The sequence below is a fragment of the Coregonus clupeaformis genome, chromosome 23 (genome assembly GCF_020615455.1).
Source record: "Coregonus clupeaformis isolate EN_2021a chromosome 23, ASM2061545v1, whole genome shotgun sequence".
Taxonomy (NCBI): domain Eukaryota; kingdom Metazoa; phylum Chordata; class Actinopteri; order Salmoniformes; family Salmonidae; genus Coregonus; species Coregonus clupeaformis.
The window spans coordinates 2,366,669-2,387,647 of record NC_059214.1 but is presented as its reverse complement, the minus strand read 5'-3'; the positions used below and the strand labels follow the sequence as shown (position 1 = coordinate 2,387,647).

The 20,979-nt window shown below is 46.3% G+C and overlaps 1 pseudogene; it reads left to right on the top strand.

The window, feature by feature from the left end:
- The window catches only part of LOC121536354, a 106,306-nt pseudogene that overhangs the window by 50,110 nt on the left and 35,217 nt on the right, over positions 1-20,979 (top strand).

The following is a 20,979-nucleotide window of genomic DNA, read 5'->3' as shown; positions in this document are numbered from 1 at the left end:
CCAAAGCATTCCAATGCAAAATAGAGAGATATATTTGATTGTATACAAATGTAAGCAAGATTTGCAATTATTATGTTTTAGTCAAATATGATATCTGTTTGGGCTTCTTGTGGTCAATTTGCAGTCTACAAATTATTTGTAATTATGTTCTGGCCCCCTGACCATCCGCTCAAGAACAAATCGGCCCGAGGTTGAATCTATACTGAAGAAAAAGATAAACGCAACATGCAACAATTTCAACGATTTTATCTGAGTTACAGTTCATAGAAGGAAATCAGTCAATTGAAATAAATTCACTAGGCCCTAATCTATGGATTTCACATGACTGGGCCGGGGCACAGCCACTGGGGAGCCAGGCCCAGCCAATCAGAATTAGTTTCTCCCCACAAAAGGGCTTTATTTCAGACTCCTCAGTTTCATCAACTGTCCGGAAGGCTGGTCTCAGACGATCCCGCAGGTGAAGAAGCCGGATGTGGAGGTCCTGGGCTGGCGTGGTTACACGTGGTCTGCGCATGTGATGCCGGTTGGACGTACTAACAAATTCTCTAAAACAACGTTGGAGGCGGCTTATGGTAGAGAAATAAACATTCAATTGTCTTGCAACAGCTCTGGTGGACATTCCTGCAGTCAGCATGCTAATTGCAATCTCCCTCAAAACTTGAAACATCTGTGGCATTGTGTTGTGTGACAAAACTGCACATTTAAGTGGCCTTTTACTCTCCCTAGCACAAGGTGCACATGTGTAATGATCATACTGTTTAATCAGCTTCTTGATATGCCACACCTGTCAGGTGGATCGATTATCTTGGCGAAGGATAAATGCTCCCTAACAGGGATGTAAACAAATTTGTGCACAACATTTGAGAGAAATAAGCTTTTCTGTGTTAATGGAACATTTCTGGGATATTTTATTTCAGCTCATGAAATGTGGGACCCAATACATTATATTATGTTGCGTTTATATTTTTCTTCAGCATAGTTGATGATCCATGCTTTAGACTGACACCCTTCTCCTACTAATCTGGACTGGTGCTAGCAAGCTACTCACTGTGACTACACACTCCTCCTAGCCCCGTCCACCACTCCTCCCTCCCCCTCCACCACTCCTCCCCCCCTCCACCATTCCTCCATCCCCCTCCACCACTCCTCCCTCCCTCCACCACTCCTCCCTCCCTCTCCACCACTCCTCCCTCCTCCTCCACCACTCCTCCCTCCCTCCCTCCCCCTCCACCACTCCTCCCTCCCTCCACCACTCCTCCCTCCCTCCACCACTCCTCCCTCCTCCTCCACCACTCCTCCCTCCCTCCCTCCCTCCTCCTCCACCACTCCTCCCTCCCTCCACCACTCCTCCCTCCCTCCCTCCCCCTCCACCACTCCTCCCTCCTTCTCCACCACTACTCCATCCCTCCTATCCCCCCATACTAGCAGGTATTTTCCTCTACCCACATAGATTGAATGTATTTATTTAGTAGGATCATTTAGATCCTGGGTTTCTCTGTCTGTTTCTCCCTGCTATACACTAACTGGGTTGCTGCTTGCCTTCACTTGCTTTTTCACTCTGGGCCTTTGTGTTCTTCTCTCTCTCTCTCTCTCTCCCTCCTCCTCCTCCTCCTCCTCCTCCTCCTCCTCCTCCTCCTCCTCCTCCTCCTCCTCCTCCTCCTCCTCCTCCTCCTCTCTCTCTCCCTCCCTCCCTCCCTCCCTCCCTTTTTGGTGTCTGTGGCTGCTGGTGTGGGCATGTGGGCCTGCCTGCAGACTTTTGCATGCGCAGCCTGTCTCACTTTTATTCTGATTCAAAGAAAAGGATCCGTACATCCTATCAGAGTAAGTTAGGCCTTCCTCAAGGCAAGGAGACTGGGAAGGGAGACATGAGGACAAGGAGACTTGTGCGGGAGACAAGGAGACAAGGAGACAAGGGAATAAGGAATCAAGGGGACAAGGAAACAGGGAGGCAAGAGGATTACGGCAAGGGGACATACCAGAGAGATGATTGGAATGACATTGATAGTTACTGAAACAGCTCTGAAACAGCTCGCCAAGAGTTAAAAACAAATCCCAGTGTTAGCAGAGCCATTGTCAAATTAAATGCTACGGCTTTATCGGAACCTGTGTCATTATCGAATAAAAGTAAGTAATTTAAAATCCAAAATAGTCCAGTTATCTCAATATGGTGGGTCCTTTTGCCAAGGTCCCCTTGGAAAATTGTATCTCGTTTATGAAATGACTAAAATGTCAAAAATCCATGCCACAGTATACATTGCAAATGCAGCACAGCGATATGAGTGATGCCATTTCCAATGGTGACATAGAGACATGACACACATTCATATAATAAATATTATGTGTACATTTTATAGTTAGAGTCATGTTTTGTTTATTATTGACTTCTTTATGAGACATTTAATACACATTAAAAAAAAACTAAAAACTAAACATTCATTTTGATTAATTACGTCTACTGAAACATTTCAGGCTTTTGTTCCACTGCAGTTGATCAGTTGATTGATGGATTAATTAAATCTTCTCAGCTGAGTTTTGTCCCAGAGATGCTCAGTTGTAACAGTGCACTTTGAAATATGAAATACGACACACCAGGGAAATTATGATGATTCACGGCAAATGATGAATTGCAACATTGACCATAAAGACCCTGATATATTGCTACTGGAAGACTGTGAAGATTGAACTTAAAGTTTAAGTAAAATACCAAAGATTAGATTTCACATGTTGTATCTGGTTTTACTTGATGACTAGGTTTAAGATCAACTTCATCACTCTGCGACAAGGTCTTTGTTCAGTCCTTAGTGTTTGTGTTTGTCTATTTGAATGAGGCTTGCACTGCAGACATTTTATCCACTGAATTGGCATTACTTTAAAATGCAGATATGGCCGACAATCATGAAGCAATGTTGAAGACAAAAGAATGAACAGCTTTTTTGGCTCCTGAGGCAGATTGATGTACAGCACCCCCTGGACAGGATGCTAGTCTATCGGTCGATGTACAGCACCCCCTGGACAGGATGCTAGTCTATCGGTCGATGTACAGCACCCCCTGGACAGGATGCTAGTCTATAGGTTGATGTACAACACCCCCTGGACAGGATGCTAGTCTATCGGTCGATGTACAACACCCCCTGGACAGGATGCTAGTCTATCGGAGGGCCTTACCCCAAATCTATCTCCTTAATGCTGAGGGCCAAGCAGAGACACATCAGGTCTCATTTATACAGTCTTTGGTGTGACTTGGCTGGGAATCGAACTCCCAACCTTCCAATTTCAGAGAGGAAGCTCTGAGGCCACTGAGGCGGTTTGATCTCTAAAGTGCAGGCCTCATATCCTGCGGTGTTCATTGCCTCACATCCTGCGGTGTTCATTGCCTCACATCCTGCGGTGTTCATTGCCTCACATCCTGCGGTGTTCATTGCTGATGGTGAGCTAAGATGATCCCGAGCTTCGACATGGATTCACATATTATTCACTACAACTTTCTGGCTATAGCTGTCGTCAGTTTCCAGAATGTCGTCTTTAGACTAGACTATTATAAGTAGAGAAACGTGCTATGACAACAAGACAACCCACTGGACACAGACGTCAGTTCAACTTCTAGTTCGGATTAACTTTTGGATTGAGTTTTCAACTAATGTGAATTCAACATGAAATCAACCAAAATGTTCACCATGTCATTGGATTTAGGCTGAAAGTTGGGTGGAAAAAATACGAAATGTCCTTACGTTGATGACTTTTTGCAAATCCAATTAGTTTTCCACATTGATTCAACATCATCGCATAGATTTTGGCGGTTGAAATGACATGGAAACAATGTTGATTCAACCAGTTTTTGTCCCAGTGGGAAGTGAATATATGATCATCACGTATGGATGAAACTTCCTGAATTTTGTGTGTTGCTTCAGGATTAGAGTGGTCAACAAATACACTGTTCTCCTACTGACAACTGTATGTTGTATCACCATGACAACATACACTGTTACAGCACTGACAACTGTCTGTTGTATCACCATGGCAACGTACACTTTTACAGCACTGACAACTGTATGTTGTATCACCATGGCAACATACACTGTTACAACACTGACAACTGTCTGTTGTATCACCATGGCAACATACACTGTTACAGCACTGACAACTGTCTGTTGTATCACCATGGCAACATACACTGTTACAGCACTGACAACTGTCTGTTGTATCACCATGGCAACATACACTGTTACAGCACTGACAACTGTCTGTTGTATCACTATGCTTTCATTATATGACCATGACTGAAGAGTCTCTCTCTATCCCAATTCCTCCTCCTCCTCTTCCTCTTTGAATTCGATTGGCTGTGACAGGCCTTACGGAACTGTCCGACAACCAGGTGTCCATGGACATGGAGAGAAGGAAGTCGCCCAGCTCAGGTAATGCCTCACTCACTCACACACTCACACCTGTGTGTCCCTGCACACACACACACACACACACACACACACACACACACACACACACACACACACACACACACACACACACACACACACACACACACACACACACACACACACACACACACACACACACACACACACACACACACACACACACACACATTCAAAATCATATTATCCCTAACATTAACCCTAACCCTAACTCTTAACCCTAACCCTAACTCTTAACCCTAACTCCTAACCCTAATTCTTACCCTAACCCTAAATGTAACCCCTAAACCTAAAATTGCCTTTTTCCTTGTGGGGACCAGTAACATCTACACACTTTTCCGAATGTTGCTTGTCCTCACAAGTATAGTAAAAAACACACAAACATCACACACACACACACACTCCCCACATCCCTTCACAGGGCTGTCATATCTGATCAGTGCTGAAGGTCCTGCTGGGATACAGGTCTGTTTCAGCAGTCATGTTACTGGGGTATGGACACTGTGCCTTTCACTGGGGTATGGACACTGTACCTGTCACTGGGGTATGGACACTGTACCTGTTACTGGGGTATGGACACTGTGCCTTTCACTGGGGTATGGACACTGTGCCTTTCACTGGGGTATGGACACTGTACCTGTTACTGGGGTATGGACACTGTACCTGTCACTGGGGTATGGACTCTGTACATGTTAATGGGGTATGGACACTGTACCTGTTACTGGGGTATGGACACTATACCTGTTACTGGGGTATGGACACTGTGCCTTTCACTGGGGTATGAACACTGTACCTGTTACTGGGGTATGGACACTGTGCCTTTCACTGGGGTATGGACACTGTACCTGTCACTGGGGTATGGACACTGTACCTGTTACTGGGGTATGGACACTGTGCCTTTCACTGGGGTATGGACACTGTACCTGTTACAGGGGTATGGACACTGTACCTGTCACTTGGGTATGGACACTGTGCCTTTCACTGGGGTATGGACACTGTACCTGTTACTGGGGTATGGACACTGTACCTGTTACTGGGGTATGGACACTGTACCTGTTACTGGGGTATGGACACTGTACCTGTTACTGGGGGTATGGACACTGTACCTGTTACTGGGGTATGGACACTGTACCTGTTACTGGGGTATGGACACTGTGCCTTTTACTGGGTTATGGACACTGTACCTGTGACTTTGGTATGGACACTGTACCTGTTACTGGGTAATGGACAATGTGCCTTTCACTGGGGTATGGACAATGTACCTGTTACTGGGGTATGGACACTGTACCTGTCACTGGGGTATGGACAATGTGCCTGTCAATGAGGTATGGACACCGTACCTGTCACTTGGGTATGGACACTGTGCCTTTCACTGGGGTATGGACACTGTACCTGTTACTGGGGTATGGACACTGTACTTGTCACTGGGGTATGGATACTGTACCTGTCACTGGGGTATGGACACTGTACCTGTTACTGGGGTATGGACACTGTGCCTTTCACTGGGGTATGGACACTGTGCCTTTCACTGGGGTATGGACTCTGTACCTGTTACTGGGGTATGGACACTGTACCTGTTACTGGGGTATGGACACTGTACCTGTCACTTGGGTATGGACACTGTACCTGTTACAGGGGTATGGACACTGTACCTGTTACTGGGGTATGGACACTGTGCCTTTCACTGGGGTATGGACACTGTGCCTTTCACTGGGGTATGGACACTGTACCTGTTACTGGGGTATGGACACTGTACCTGTTACTGGGGTATGGACACTGTGCCTTTTACTGGGTTATGGACACTGTACCTGTTACTTTGGTATGGACACTGTACCTGTTACTGGGTAATGGACAATGTGCCTTTCACTGGGGTATGGACAATGTACCTGTTACTGGGGTATGGACACTGTACCTGTTACTGGGGTATGGACAATGTGCCTTTCACTGGGGTATGGACACTTTACCTGTCACTGGGGTATGGACTCTGTACCTGTTACTGGGGTATGGACACTGTACCTGTTACTGGGGTATGGACACTATACCTGTTACTGGGGTATGGACACTGTGCCTTTCACTGGGGTATGAACACTGTACCTGTTACTGGGGTATGGACACTGTGCCTTTCACTGGGGTATGGACACTGTACCTGTCACTGGGGTATGGACACTGTACCTGTTACTGGGGTATGGACACTGTGCCTTTCACTGGGGTATGGACACTGTACCTGTTACAGGGGTATGGACACTGTACCTGTCACTTGGGTATGGACACTGTGCCTTTCACTGGGGTATGGACACTGTACCTGTTACTGGGGTATGGACACTGTACCTGTTACTGGGGTATGGACACTGTACCTGTTACTGGGGTATGGACACTGTACCTGTTACTGGGGTATGGACACTGTACCTGTTACTGGGGTATGGACACTGTACCTGTTACTGGGGTATGGACACTGTGCCTTTTACTGGGTTATGGACACTGTACCTGTGACTTTGGTATGGACACTGTACCTGTTACTGGGTAATGGACAATGTGCCTTTCACTGGGGTATGGACAATGTACCTGTTACTGGGGTATGGACACTGTACCTGTCACTGGGGTATGGACAATGTGCCTGTCACTGGGGTATGGACACCGTACCTGTCACTTGGGTATGGACACTGTGCCTTTCACTGGGGTATGGACACTGTACCTGTTACTGGGGTATGGACACTGTACTTGTCACTGGGGTATGGATACTGTACCTGTCACTGGGGTATGGACACTGTACCTGTTACTGGGGTATGGACACTGTGCCTTTCACTGGGGTATGGACACTGTGCCTTTCACTGGGGTATGGACTCTGTACCTGTTACTGGGGTATGGACACTGTACCTGTTACTGGGGTATGGACACTGTACCTGTCACTTGGGTATGGACACTGTGCCTTTCACTGGGGTATGGACACTGTACCTGTTACTGGGGTATGGACACTGTACCTGTTACTGGGGTATGGACACTGTACCTGTTACTGGGGTATGGACACTGTACCTGTCACTGGGGTATGGACACTGTACCTGTTACTGGGGTATGGACACTGTACCTGTTACTGGGGTATGGACACTGTGCCTTTTACTGGGTTATGGACACTGTACCTGTGACTTTGGTATGGACACTGTACCTGTTACTGGGTAATGGACAATGTGCCTTTCACTGGGGTATGGACAATGTACCTGTTACTGGGGTATGGACACTGTACCTGTCACTGGGGTATGGACAATGTGCCTGTCACTGGGGTATGGACACCGTACCTGTCACTTGGGTATGGACACTGTGCCTTTCACTGGGGTATGGACACTGTACCTGTTACTGGGGTATGGACACTGTACTTGTCACTGGGGTATGGATACTGTACCTGTCACTGGGGTATGGACACTGTACCTGTTACTGGGGTATGGACACTGTGCCTTTCACTGGGGTATGGACACTGTGCCTTTCACTGGGGTATGGACTCTGTACCTGTTACTGGGGTATGGACACTGTACCTGTTACTGGGGTATGGACACTGTACCTGTCACTTGGGTATGGACACTGTACCTGTTACAGGGGTATGGACACTGTACCTGTTACTGGGGTATGGACACTGTGCCTTTCACTGGGGTATGGACACTGTGCCTTTCACTGGGGTATGGACACTGTACCTGTTACTGGGGTATGGACACTGTACCTGTTACTGGGGTATGGACACTGTGCCTTTTACTGGGTTATGGACACTGTACCTGTTACTTTGGTATGGACACTGTACCTGTTACTGGGTAATGGACAATGTGCCTTTCACTGGGGTATGGACAATGTACCTGTTACTGGGGTATGGACACTGTACCTGTTACTGGGGTATGGACAATGTGCCTTTCACTGGGGTATGGACACTTTACCTGTTACTGGGGTATGGACACTGTACCTGTTACCGGGGTATGGACTCTGTACCTGTTACTGGGGTATGGACACTGTACCTGTCACTGGGGTATGGACACTGTACCTGTAACTGGGTTATGGACTCTGTACCTGTTACTGGGGTATGGACACTGTACCTGTCACTGGGGTATGGACACTGTACCTGTCACTAGGGTATGGACACTGTACCTGTTACTGGGGTATGGACACTGTACCTGTCACTGGGGTATGGACACTGTACCTGTCACTTGGGTATGGACACTGTGCCTGTTACTGGGGTATGGACACTGTGCCTTTCACTGGGGTATGGACACTGTACCTGTCACTGGGGTATCACTGTAACATGAAGTGAATGGCAACTGTTTTAAAATATTACCGTAGAAGGAGTCTTAAAATGTTAGCTCTATTTAGAAAACAGAAATACTGTATCATTAATGCGATTGTTGAGGAAAATTAGATACTGTGTGTGTTTGTATTGTTTTATAGCATCTTGGATGCATTTTGGTACCATAAGAGATGTGGACTTTATCAGAGGTGAATTTAGAGAGGGAAAGAGAGGGAGGGAGGGGGAGGGAGAGGGAGAGGGAGAGGGAGAGGGAGAGGGAGGGAGAGGGAGGGAGAGAGAGAGAGAGAGAGAGAGAGAGAGAGAGAGAGAGAGAGAGAGAGAGAGAGAGAGAGAGAGACGGACAGACGGACGGACAAAATAAAGCCCCTTGAATTGAAACCTGCTGTCCCTGTCCAGTTTCTCCCCAGTCCATAGGGTGTCCCTGTCCAGTTTCTCCCCAGTCTATAGGGTGTCCCTGTCCAGTTTCTCCCCAGTCTATAGGGTGTCCCTGTCCAGTTTCTCCCCAGTCTATAGGGTGTCCCTGTCCAGTTTCTCCCCAGTCCATGGGGTGTCCCTGTCCAGTTTCTCCCCAGTCTATAGGGTGTCCCTGTCCAGTTTCTCCCCAGTCTATAGGGTGTCCCTGTCCAGTTTCTCCCCAGTCTATAGGGTGTCCCTGTCCAGTTTCTCCCCAGTCTATAGGGTGTCCCTGTCCAGTTTCTCCCCAGTCTATAGGGTGTCCCTGTCCAGTTTCTCCCCAGTCTATAGGGTGTCCCTGTCCTGTTTCTCCCCAGTCTATAGGGTGTCCCTGTCCAGTTTCTCCCCAGTCTATAGGGTGTCCCTGCCCAGTTTCTCCCCAGTCTATAGGGTGTCCCTGTCCAGTTTCTCCCCAGTCTATAGGGTGTCCCTGTCCAGTTTCTCGCCAGTCTATAGGGTGTCCCTGTCCAGTTTCTCCCCAGTCCATAGGGTGTCCCTGTCCAGTTTCTCCCCAGTCTATAGGGTGTCCCTGTCCAGTTTCTCCCCAGTCTATAGGGTGTCCCTGTCCAGTTTCTCGCCAGTCTATAGGGTGTCCCTGTCCAGTTTCTCCCCAGTCCATAGGGTGTCCCTGTCCAGTTTCTCCTCAGTCTATAGGGTGTCCCTGTCCAGTTTCTCCCCAGTCTATAGGGTGTCCCTGTCCAGTTTCTCCCCAGTCTATAGGGTGTCTCTTTCTAGTTTCTCCCCAGTCTATAGGGTGTCCCTGTCCAGTTTCTCCCCAGTCTATAGGGTGTCCCTGTCCAGTTTCTCGCCAGTCTATAGGGTGTCCCTGTCCAGTTTCTCCCCAGTCCATAGGGTGTCCCTGTCTAGTTTCTCCCCAGTCCATAGGGTGTCCCTGTCCAGTTTCTCCCCAGTCTATAGGGTGTCCCTGTCCAGTTTCTCCCCAGTCTATAGGGTGTCCCTGTCCAGTTTCTCCCCAGTCTATAGGGTGTCCCTGTCCTGTTTCTCCCCAATCTATAGGGTGTCCCTGTCCAGTTTCTCCCCAGTCTATAGGGTGTCCCTGTCCAGTTTCTCCCCAGTCTATAGGGTGTCCCTGTCCAGTTTCTCCCCAGTCTATAGGGTGTCCCTGTCCAGTTTCTCCCCAGTCTATAGGGTGTCCCTGTCCAGTTTCTCCCCAGTCTATAGGGTGTCCCTGTCCAGTTTCTCCCCAGTCCATAGGGTGTCCCTGTCCAGTTTCTCCCCAGTCCATAGGGTGTCCCTGTCCAGTTTCTCCCCAGTCTATAGGATGTCCCTGTCCAGTTTCTCCCCAGTCTATAGGGTGTCCCTGTCCAGTTTCTCCCCAGTCCATAGGGTGTCCCTGTCCAGTTTCTCCCCAGTCTATAGGGTGTCCCTTTCCAGTTTCTCCCCAGTCTATAGGGTGTCCCTGTCCAGTTTCTCCCCAGTCCATAGGGTGTCCCTGTCCAGTTTCTCCCCAGTCTATAGGGTGTCCCTGTCCAGTTTCTCCTCAGTCTATAGGGTGTCCCTGTCCAGTTTCTCCCCAGTCTATAGGGTGTCCCTGTCCAGTTTCTCCCCAGTATATATGGTGTCCCTGTCCAGTTTCTCCCCAGTCCATAGGGTGTCCCTGTCCTGTTTCTCCCCAGTCTATAGGGTGTCCCTGTCCAGTTTCTCCCCAGTCCATAGGGTGTCCCTGTCCAGTTTCTCCCCAGTCTATAGGGTGTCCCTGTCCAGTTTCTCCCCAGTCTATAGGGTGTCCCTGTCCAGTTTCTCCCCAGTCTATAGGGTGTCCCTGTCCAGTTTCTCCCCAGTCTATAGGGTGTCCCTGTCCAGTTTCTCCCCAGTCTATAGGGTGTCCCTGTCCAGTTTCTCCCCAGTCTATAGGGTGTCCCTGTCCAGTTTCTCCCCAGTCCATAGGGTGTCCCTGTCCAGTTTCTCCCCAGTCTATAGGGTGTCCCTGTCCAGTTTCTCCCCAGTCTATAGGGTGTCCCTGTCCAGTTTCTCCCCAGTCTATAGGGTGTCCCTGTCCAGTTTCTCCTCAGTCTATAGGGTGTCCCTGTCCAGTTTCTCCTCAGTCTATAGGGTGTCCCTGTCCAGTTTCTCCCCAGTCTATAGGGTGTCCCTGTCCAGTTTCTCCCCAGTCTATAGGGTGTCCCTGTCCAGTTTCTCCCCAGTCCATAGGGTGTCCCTGTCCTGTTTCTCCCCAGTCTATAGGGTGTCCCTGTCCAGTTTCTCCCCAGTCTATAGGGTGTCCCTGTCCAGTTTCTCCCCAGTCTATAGGGTGTCCCTGTCCAGTTTCTCCCCAGGCTATAGACCTGCTGTCCCACTCTGCCTGACCAAGCCATTTATCTACATGTCTCCCGAGGATAAAATAAACACTTCGGACCAAAGTTCATTCTCTCTACATTTTAGTTATTTAGCAGACGCTCTTATCCAGAGTGACTTACAGGAGCAATTAGGGTTAAGTGCCTCGCTTAAGGGCACATCGAGAGATTTTTCAGCTAGTCAGCTCGGGGATTAGAACCAGCAACCTTTCGGTTCCTGGCCCAACGTTCTTACCCACTAAGCTACCTGCCGCCCTCTAAAGTGCCAGTGTTGATGGTATGTAATTAGAATGAATACCAATGTGCATAGTTATGTGGAATAGGTCAGGGTTGTCCTATCTGTTATCTGATCCCATCCCTTCTATTGATTGCAAGAGATGATTAGAGAGAGAGAGAGAGAGAGAGAGAACCCAGAGAGAGAGAGAGAGAGAGAGAGAGAGAGAGAACCCAGAGAGAGAGAGAGAGAGAGAGAGAGAGAGAGAGAGAGAACCCAGAGAGAGAGAGAGAGAGAGAGAGAGAGAGAGGGAGAGAGGGAGAGAGAGAGAGATAGAGAGAGAAAGAGAGAGAACCCAGAGAGAGAGTATTTATGACATAGCTCCACTGTGATACTACAAGGGGACAGTCAAAAGGAATGAGTGTGTAAAGAATGCCACAGGTATGGATGGAGAAAACGGGGTGGAATGTGAAAGGTATATCAGAAGTTGTATGGAAGAGATGGAGAGATGAAAGGCAGAACCACCATCCCGAGAAAGAGGGCTCATGGTCTGTCTGTCTGTCTCCGTCGTTATCTCCCAAACAGCTCTGAGGCCACATTAGTGGCCTGACCTTGGCTGGCTCTGGCTGCCTCCCCTGCCCAGTCAATCCAGTGCTGCTGTGACCCAGTGCTGGACAAACCCCAGACCCTGTTAACCATCCACCATCAACTCTCTCCCCTCTCTGCCATGTCAATAAAGAGGTCTCCTCCCTACTCTGTTCCTCCCTTCCTTGTCTTATTATGTTGTCTGTTCACGTAATTAGTGTCTCTTTGTGTTGGGTTTCTGCTCTCCTGGCTGCTTTGGCGGCTGCTGTGGGTGATGGTAGTATAGTTGTGTAGTCTGGGGTGAGTCACGAGTCGTGAGGTTAGGCTAACAAGCTGAAATGCCAGAGAGTGGCTCTGAGCCAGCAGGATAAATTTAGAGAGCAAGGCTCCAGGAGAAGAGAAGAGAGGAGATGTGCTGGAGCTGTCACAGAGCTCCCAAAGCTGAAGCCACCTACCTGGCCTAGATGTGTTTCCTATTACCTCCTGTAATGACAGAGCAGCTGGGATTCAAATTTACACCAAACCTACACACCAAGTTTGAAAACTAATCTACTTGCCGTGTTATTTCACGAGGAGTTTGAGAGAATGTGAGATTGTGAGAGTTTGGAAAGGTGAGAGAGCAGCAGCACAGTAAGCAAATACATTAAGTTAATTACCAACATCTGGTATCGATACCTTTAAGAACACTCTGTTTGAAGGTGGTGCTGGTTGGTTTTGACCTGAGTGTTGACTGGACTACCTGCTGTGGGGAAAGTATAAATACTAACAACAGATGATACCGTACCTGCATCATCAATAACACCATTTCATTTAGTTGTAAGGATTTGTGGTGGTGAGTCATGTTAGTAGGTGTAGTAGTAGTCTTATTTGTTTTGCATGGTAGTCTTACCTTGACCTTATCTTCAGAAACAACTGTCATCAATGTTCCTGCTCATCTCTTCTCATCTCTGCTCATCTCTGTTCATCTCTGCTCATCTCTGCTCATCTCTGTTCACCTCTGCTCATCTCTGTTCATCTCTGCTCATCTCTGCTCATCTCGGTTATTCTCTTCTCATCTCTGCTCATCTCTGTTCATGTCTGTTCATCTCTGCTCATCTCTGCTCATCTCTGTTCATCTCTGCTCATCTCTGCTCATCTCTGTTCATCTCTGCTCATCTCTGCTCATCTCTGCTCATCTCGGTTCATCTCTGCTCATCTCTGCTCATCTCTGCTCATCTCGGTTCATCTCTGCTCATCTCTGTTCATGTCTGATCATCTCTGCTCATCTCTGTTCATCTCTTCTCTGTTCATCTCTGCTCATCTCTGCTCATGTCTGTTCATCTCTGCTCATCTCTGTTCATCTCAACTCATTTCTACTGTTCTTTGCTCTTCTCTTCACATATCTGCTCATCTCTGCTCATCTCTGCCCATCTCTGCTCATCTCTACTCATCTCTGTCTCAACTCTACTCATCTCTGCTCATCTTTGCTCATCTCTGTTCATTTCTGCTTGTGTCTGCTCATCTCTGATCATCTATGTTCATCTCTGCACATCTCTGCTCATCTCTGTCTCATCTATTCTCATCTACGCTCATCTCTGCTCATCTATGCTCTTCTCTTCTCATCTCTGTTCATCACTGCTCATCTCTGTTAATCTCTGTTAATCTCTGCTAATTTCTGTCTCATCTCTGTACATCTCTGCTCATCTCTGCTCATCTCTGTTCTTCTCTGCTCATCTCTGTTCATCTTTGCTAATTTCTGCTAATCTCTGTTCATCTATGCTCATCTCTGTTAATCTCTGGTGATCTCTGCTCATCTCTGGTCATCTCTGCTCATCTCTATTCATATCTGCTCATCTCTGCTCATCTCTGCTCATCTCTGCTCATCTCTATTCATCTCTGCTCATATATGTTAATCTCTACTAATATTTGTTCATCTCTGCTCATCTCTGTTCATCTCTGCTCATCTCTATTCATCTCTGTTAATCTCTATTCATCTCTGCTCATCTCTGCCCTTCTCTGCTCATCTCTGCTCATCTCTGCTCAGCTCTGTATATATCTGCTCATCTCTGCTCTTCTTTGCTCTTCTCTTCTCATCTCGGCTCATCTCTGCTCATCTCTGTTCTTCTCTGCTAATCGCTGTTCATCTCTGTTCATCTCTGTTCATCTCTGCTATTTTCTGCTAATCTCTGTTCATCTATGCTCATCTCTGTTCATCTGTGGTGATCTCTGGTGATATCTTCTAATCTATGTTAATCTCTATTCATCTCTGCTCATCTCTGTTAATCTCTTCTCATCTCTGCTCATCTCTGCTCATCTCTGCTCATCTCTGCTCATCTCTGCTAATCTCTGTTCATCTATGCTAATCTCTGCTCATCTCTGCTAATCTCTGTTCATCTCTGCTCATCTCTGTTCATCTATGTTCCTCTCTGCCCATCTCTGCTCATCTCTACTCATCTCTGTCTCAACTCTGCTCATCTCTGCTCATGTCTGTTCATCTCTGCTCATCTCTGTTCATCTCAACTCATTTCTACTGTTCTTTGCTCTTCTCTTCACATATCTGCTCATCTCTGCTCATCTCTGCCCATCTCTGCTCATCTCTACTCATCTCTGTCTCAACTCTACTCATCTCTGCTCATCTTTGCTCATCTCTGTTCTTTTCTGCTTGTGTCTGCTCATCTCTGATCATCTATGTTCATCTCTGCACATCTCTGCTCATCTCTGTCTCATCTATTCTCATCTACGCTCATCTCTGCTCATCTATGCTCTTCTCTTCTCATCTCTGTTCATCACTGCTCATCTCTGTTAATCTCTGTTAATCTCTGCTAATTTCTGTCTCATCTCTGTACATCTCTGCTCATCTCTGCTCATCTCTGTTCTTCTCTGCTCATCTCTGTTCATCTTTGCTAATTTCTGCTAATCTCTGTTCATCTATGCTCATCTCTGTTAATCTCTGGTGATCTCTGCTCATCTCTGGTCATCTCTGCTCATCTCTATTCATATCTGCTCATCTCTGCTCATCTCTGCTCATCTCTGCTCATCTCTATTCATCTCTGCTCATATATGTTAATCTCTACTAATCTTTGTTCATCTCTGCTCATCTCTGTTCATCTCTGCTCATCTCTATTCATCTCTGTTAATCTCTATTCATCTCTGCTCATCTCTGCCCTTCTCTGCTCATCTCTGCTCATCTCTGCTCAGCTCTGTATATATCTGCTCATCTCTGCTCTTCTTTGCTCTTCTCTTCTCATCTCGGCTCATCTCTGCTCATCTCTGTTCTTCTCTGCTAATCGCTGTTCATCTCTGTTCATCTCTGTTCATCTCTGCTATTTTCTGCTAATCTCTGTTCATCTATGCTCATCTCTGTTCATCTGTGGTGATCTCTGGTGATATCTTCTAATCTATGTTAATCTCTATTCATCTCTGCTCATCTCTGTTAATCTCTTCTCATCTCTGCTCATCTCTGCTCATCTCTGCTCATCTCTGCTCATCTCTGCTAATCTCTGTTCATCTATGCTAATCTCTGCTCATCTCTGCTAATCTCTGTTCATCTCTGCTCATCTCTGTTCATCTATGTTCCTCTCTGCCCATCTCTGCTCATCTCTACTCATCTCTGTCTCAACTCTGCTCATCTCTGCTCATCTCCGGTTCATCTCTGCTAATTTCTCATCATCTCTGTCTCATCTCTGCTCATCTCTGCTCATCTCTGCTCATCTCTGTTAATCTCTGCTTGTGTCTGCTAATCTCTCCTCATCTCTGTCTCATCTCTGTCTCATCTCTGCTCATCTCTGCTCATCTCTGTCTCATCTCTACTCATATCTGCTCATCTCTGCTCATCTCTGTTAATCTCAGCTTGAGTCTGCTCATCTATGCTCATCTCTGCTCATATATGCTCTTCTCTGTTCATCTCTGCTCATCTCTGTTCATCACTGCTCATCTCTGTTCATCCCTGTTCATCTCTGCTAATTTTTGTCTCATCTCTGTACATCTCTGCTCATCTCTGTTCATCTCTGTTCATCTCTGCTAATTACTGCTCATCTCTGTTCATCTGTGGTGATCTCTGGTGATATCTGCTAATCTATGTTAATCTCTATTCATCTCTGCTCATCTCTGTTAATCTCTTCTCATCTCTGCTCATCTCTGCTCATCTCTGCTCATCTCTGCTCATCTCTGCTCATCTCTGCTAATCTCTGTTCATCTATGCTCATCTCTGCTCATCTCTGCTAATCTCTGTTCATCTCTGCTAATTTCTCATCATCTCTGTCTCATCTCTGCTCATCACTGCTCATCTCTGCTCATCTCTGTTAATCTCTGCTTGTGTCTGCTAATCTCTGCTAATCTCTCCTCATCTCTGTCTCATCTCTGCTCATCTCTGCTCATCTCTGTCTCATCTCTACTCATCTCTGCTCATCTCTGCTCATCTCTGTTAATCTCAGCTTGAGTCTGCTCATCTATGCTCATCTCTGCTCATCTATGCTCTTCTCTGTTCATCTCTGCTCATCTCTGTTCATCCCTGTTCATCTCTGCTAATTTTTGTCTCATCTCTGTACATCTCTGCTCATCTCTGTTCATCTCTGTTCATCTCTGCTAATTTCTGCTAATCTCTGTTCATCTATGCTCATCTCTGTTCATCTATGCTCATCTCTGTTAATCTCTGGTGATCTCTGCTCATCTCTGGTCATCTCTGCTCATCTCTGATCATCTCTGCTCATCTCTGCTCATCTCTGTTAATCTCTGCTCATCTCTGATCATCTCTAATCATCTCTGCTCTTCTCTGTTCATCTCTTCTAATCTCTGTTAATCTCTGTTCATCTCTGCTCATCTCTGCTCATCTCTGTTCATCTCTATTAATCTCTGCTCATATATGTTCATCTCTGCTCATCTTTTTTCATCTCTGCTCATCTCTGCTCATCTCTGCTCATATCTGTTCATCTCTGCTCATCTCTGTTCATCTCTGTTCATCTCTGATCATCTCTGTTCATCTCTGTTCATCTCTGCTCATCTCTGTTAATCTCTGCTCATCTCTCTTCATCTCTGCTCATCTCTGCTCTTCTCTGCTAATCTCTGCTTATCCATTTTCATCTCTGCTTATCTCTGCTCATCTCTGCTCATCTCTCTTAATCTCTGCTCATCTCTGTTCATTTCTGTTCATCTCTGCCCATCTCTGCTCATCTCTACTCATCTCTGGCTCATCTCTACTAATATCTCCTCATCTCTGTCTCATCTCTGCTTATCTCTGCTCATCTCTGTCTCATCCCTACTCATCTCTGCTCATCTCTGCTCAGCTCTGTTAATCTCTGCTCATGTCTGCTCATTTCAGATCATCTCTGTTCGTCTCTGCTCATCTCTGCTCATCTCTACTCATCTCTGTCTCAACTCTGCTCATCTCTGCTCATCTCTGCTCATCTCTGTCTCATCTCTGTCTCATCTCTGTTCATCTCAGTCTCATTTCTGCTCATCTCTGCTCATCTCTGTCTCATCTCTGTTCATCTCCGTCTCATCTCTGCTCATCTCTGTCTCAATTCACCCATTGTGTTTGTTTTCTCCCTCCTGATAAGTGTGTTCTGTTGGATCTCTTCCAGTTCCCTTCCCAAGCACCCTTCACTATGTACCTCGTTCCATACCTGAGGGCCAACCACTGCAGTCCAGTTTTTTACTGACTGGGCAATGGTAAGAGGAGGGACCAGGGCCCAGGGAAACCTGTCCCTCTCACATCCCCACCGCTGGGCCAAGGGGAAGTGTTGGGGGGTAGGTAGGGGGAGAATTGTTTGGGGAGGAGGGTTGGTTGGGTTTGGTTGTAGGGTGTTGCATGCTAGCATATGGAGTGTGTTCCTAGGCTTGTCTGTCCTGACTTTGACATTGTGATCCATGCATCTGCGAGCAGAAAACTGTAACTTATAGGCATTGTTGCATTGTCTCTGCCCCAGCTGTAGGGGGCGATGTGTGTTTTGTGCTGGGTCTGGTCTTATGGCGTTGCATCCATCATCAGCCGTGCTACTGAGGTAGGCAGGGGAGGAAAGAGGGAGGAGTCAGTCAAGGTCGGACGCTCCTCCATAACTCTTCAGCACCTCTGCGATCCATCCATGTTGTTGTTGTTGTTGTTGTTGTTGTTGTCGTTGTTGTTGTCATGTTCTTCTTAGGAAGGCCATACACCTCAGATGATGGTGTTGGTTGTTCCTGCATCGCTGAATCTCATTCGTCTGTAACACTGACTTTGTCTGTTTTTCACCCACAAAGCCATCTTTAAACAAGATGACAACGTCTAATACTCACCGTCCACTCTGTGATGTGTCTAACTGCATGGACTCCATGACGCTGCAGTAACTAAGGCTTCAGCTGGCTGTGAGAATATATTAGGTGGAACAACACTATCACTCGCTTTACTCCCTTTATATATACCATAACATGGAATTTAGAAGCAATCAGGGCATTTTAGCAAGCCAATATACATTTCAATTTTTCCTTAACTGAGAAATACAAACGGACATTTCATTGGGCAACAGGTTAATGTGTAACATAATTATGTCTCCAAATATATAAATACTGCCATTTGTTACACGTCATTGTTAGCACAGTGCCACTTTTTGAGCTGTTTAATGGCTTGGATAATTCCACCTGTAAATAACAGTGCTATGGGAGAGAAAGCTGTCATTCCATCATTGTATTCCTCTGTTGCTACACAGTTATGCAGCTACGCATCATGGCTGCAACATCTGGTCGCTGTTAGTGCTTTCACACACACACACACACACACACACACACACACACACACACACACACCCACACCCACACACACACACACACACACACACACACACACACACACACACACACACACACACACACACAGTTTTGTATTGCTATACTTGTGAGGAGCAAAGAACTGATTCCCATCCAAAATCCTATTTTCCCTAACCCCTAACACTTCATCTAACACTAACCCTAACCTTAACCCTTAACCTATCCATAACCCTAACCTTAACTTTAAGCTTAACCTTAACCCTTAACCCTAAAACTATACCTAACCCTAACCTTAATTCTAACCCTGACACTAAATGTAACCCTAAACGTAACCTGATTTCGATTTCTGTTTTCCCGATAGGGCAATTTACAATTAAACAACGGCAATTAGTTTTCTACTTCAGCAATACAACTTTGCTCCTATTTAAAGACAATGAAAGATGAAGGAATTCAATTTGAGACTTTTGGCCCCCTGAAATACAGCATAATCTGTGGCCCGTAAGCATCTGTTATATTTCAAAGATAAAATGTTCTGGATTCCACTTGTAGATGATGCCATGAGAAAACTGCACTTTCCAATATCTGCTAGCTTACCCCAACACACATGGTGCCATGAAACCGCTGATCTGCTAGCTTACCCCAACACACATGGTGCCATGAAACCGCTGATCTGCTAGCTTACCCCAACACACATGGTGCCATGAAACCGCTGATCTGCTAGCTTACCCCAACACACATGGTGCCATCAAACCGCTGATCTGCTAGCTTGCCCCAACACACATGGTGCCATGAAACCGCTGATCTGCTAGCTTACCCCAACACACATGGTGCCATGAAACAACTGATCTGCTAGCTTACCCCAACACACATGGTGCCATGAAACCGCTGATCTGCTAGCTTACCCCAACACACGGTGCCATGAAATAACTGATCTGCTAGCTTACACCAACATTACTTTACAGATATTGGTTTGATAATAATGAGTGGTTTCCTGATGTTGTCATCCTTACAACATCCAGTATCATTATCCAACCAACCTAATCCAGTGTCCTCATAGTATGTCCTTTGAATCGAAAAAAATGAATGGCCATCTCTCTCAACATGTACCTTTGCAGTTCTGTATCTACTGCAAAATGCTTGCAAAATGTTGAACTGTTTGGTTTCTTTGCAATCTGTTTGATTGTGTTTATTTGTGTTGCTCATGGTGAGTTCCCCGTTTATTTATGCTTCTTGTTTATGCCCTCCAGGCCTTATAGCGAACCCTGACATTTACATTTTAGTAATTTAGCAGACGCTCTTATCCAGAGTGACTTGCAGTTAGTGAATTCATCTTAAAGTAGCTAGGTGGGACAACCACATATCACAGTCATAATAAGTACATTTGTCCTTAGTAAAGTAGCTATCAGCAAAGTCAGTGGGGCGGGGAGTCAAGTGTGAGTGTTAGCATAGAGAAATAAATTAAACAAACAAATAGCAAATACATGTACCAAACTCATTTGCTTTTGAGTGGCCCGACAATGGGAAGGAGACTTGCCCCAAAACCGGTTTCACCGTCCCTGTGTCTCCACTCTCTAACTGGGAGCACTGGCCTTGGAATACCGTGTAGCATGCTGGGAATGGCCTCTGCATCTGCCTGCCATGTGCAACGACTGCAGACTTTTGCACGTTTCGGATTATATTGATTAGAATTGTCCCTGTTTTTTTCTGGTTTGTTTGATCTTTTCTTTCTGTATCGTTCTGCTTTTACTTTTCCTTCCATTTCGGTTTTGTTTTGGTTTGAAAAGATTAACGGCTCCTTTCTTTCCCATGTCTTTTGTTTCAGTAAAGGGACCCGGCAGAAAGTTAAGTCTGCCAACTGATCTTAAGACTGATCTTGGTACGGTAGGCGAAAAGCCAGCAGTTTTACGCTCTTTTCATTTGATTAATTTACTTCCTCTTTTGTCCTGTTATTCGCAGATATAAATATACATTTGTTTAATTTGTGTT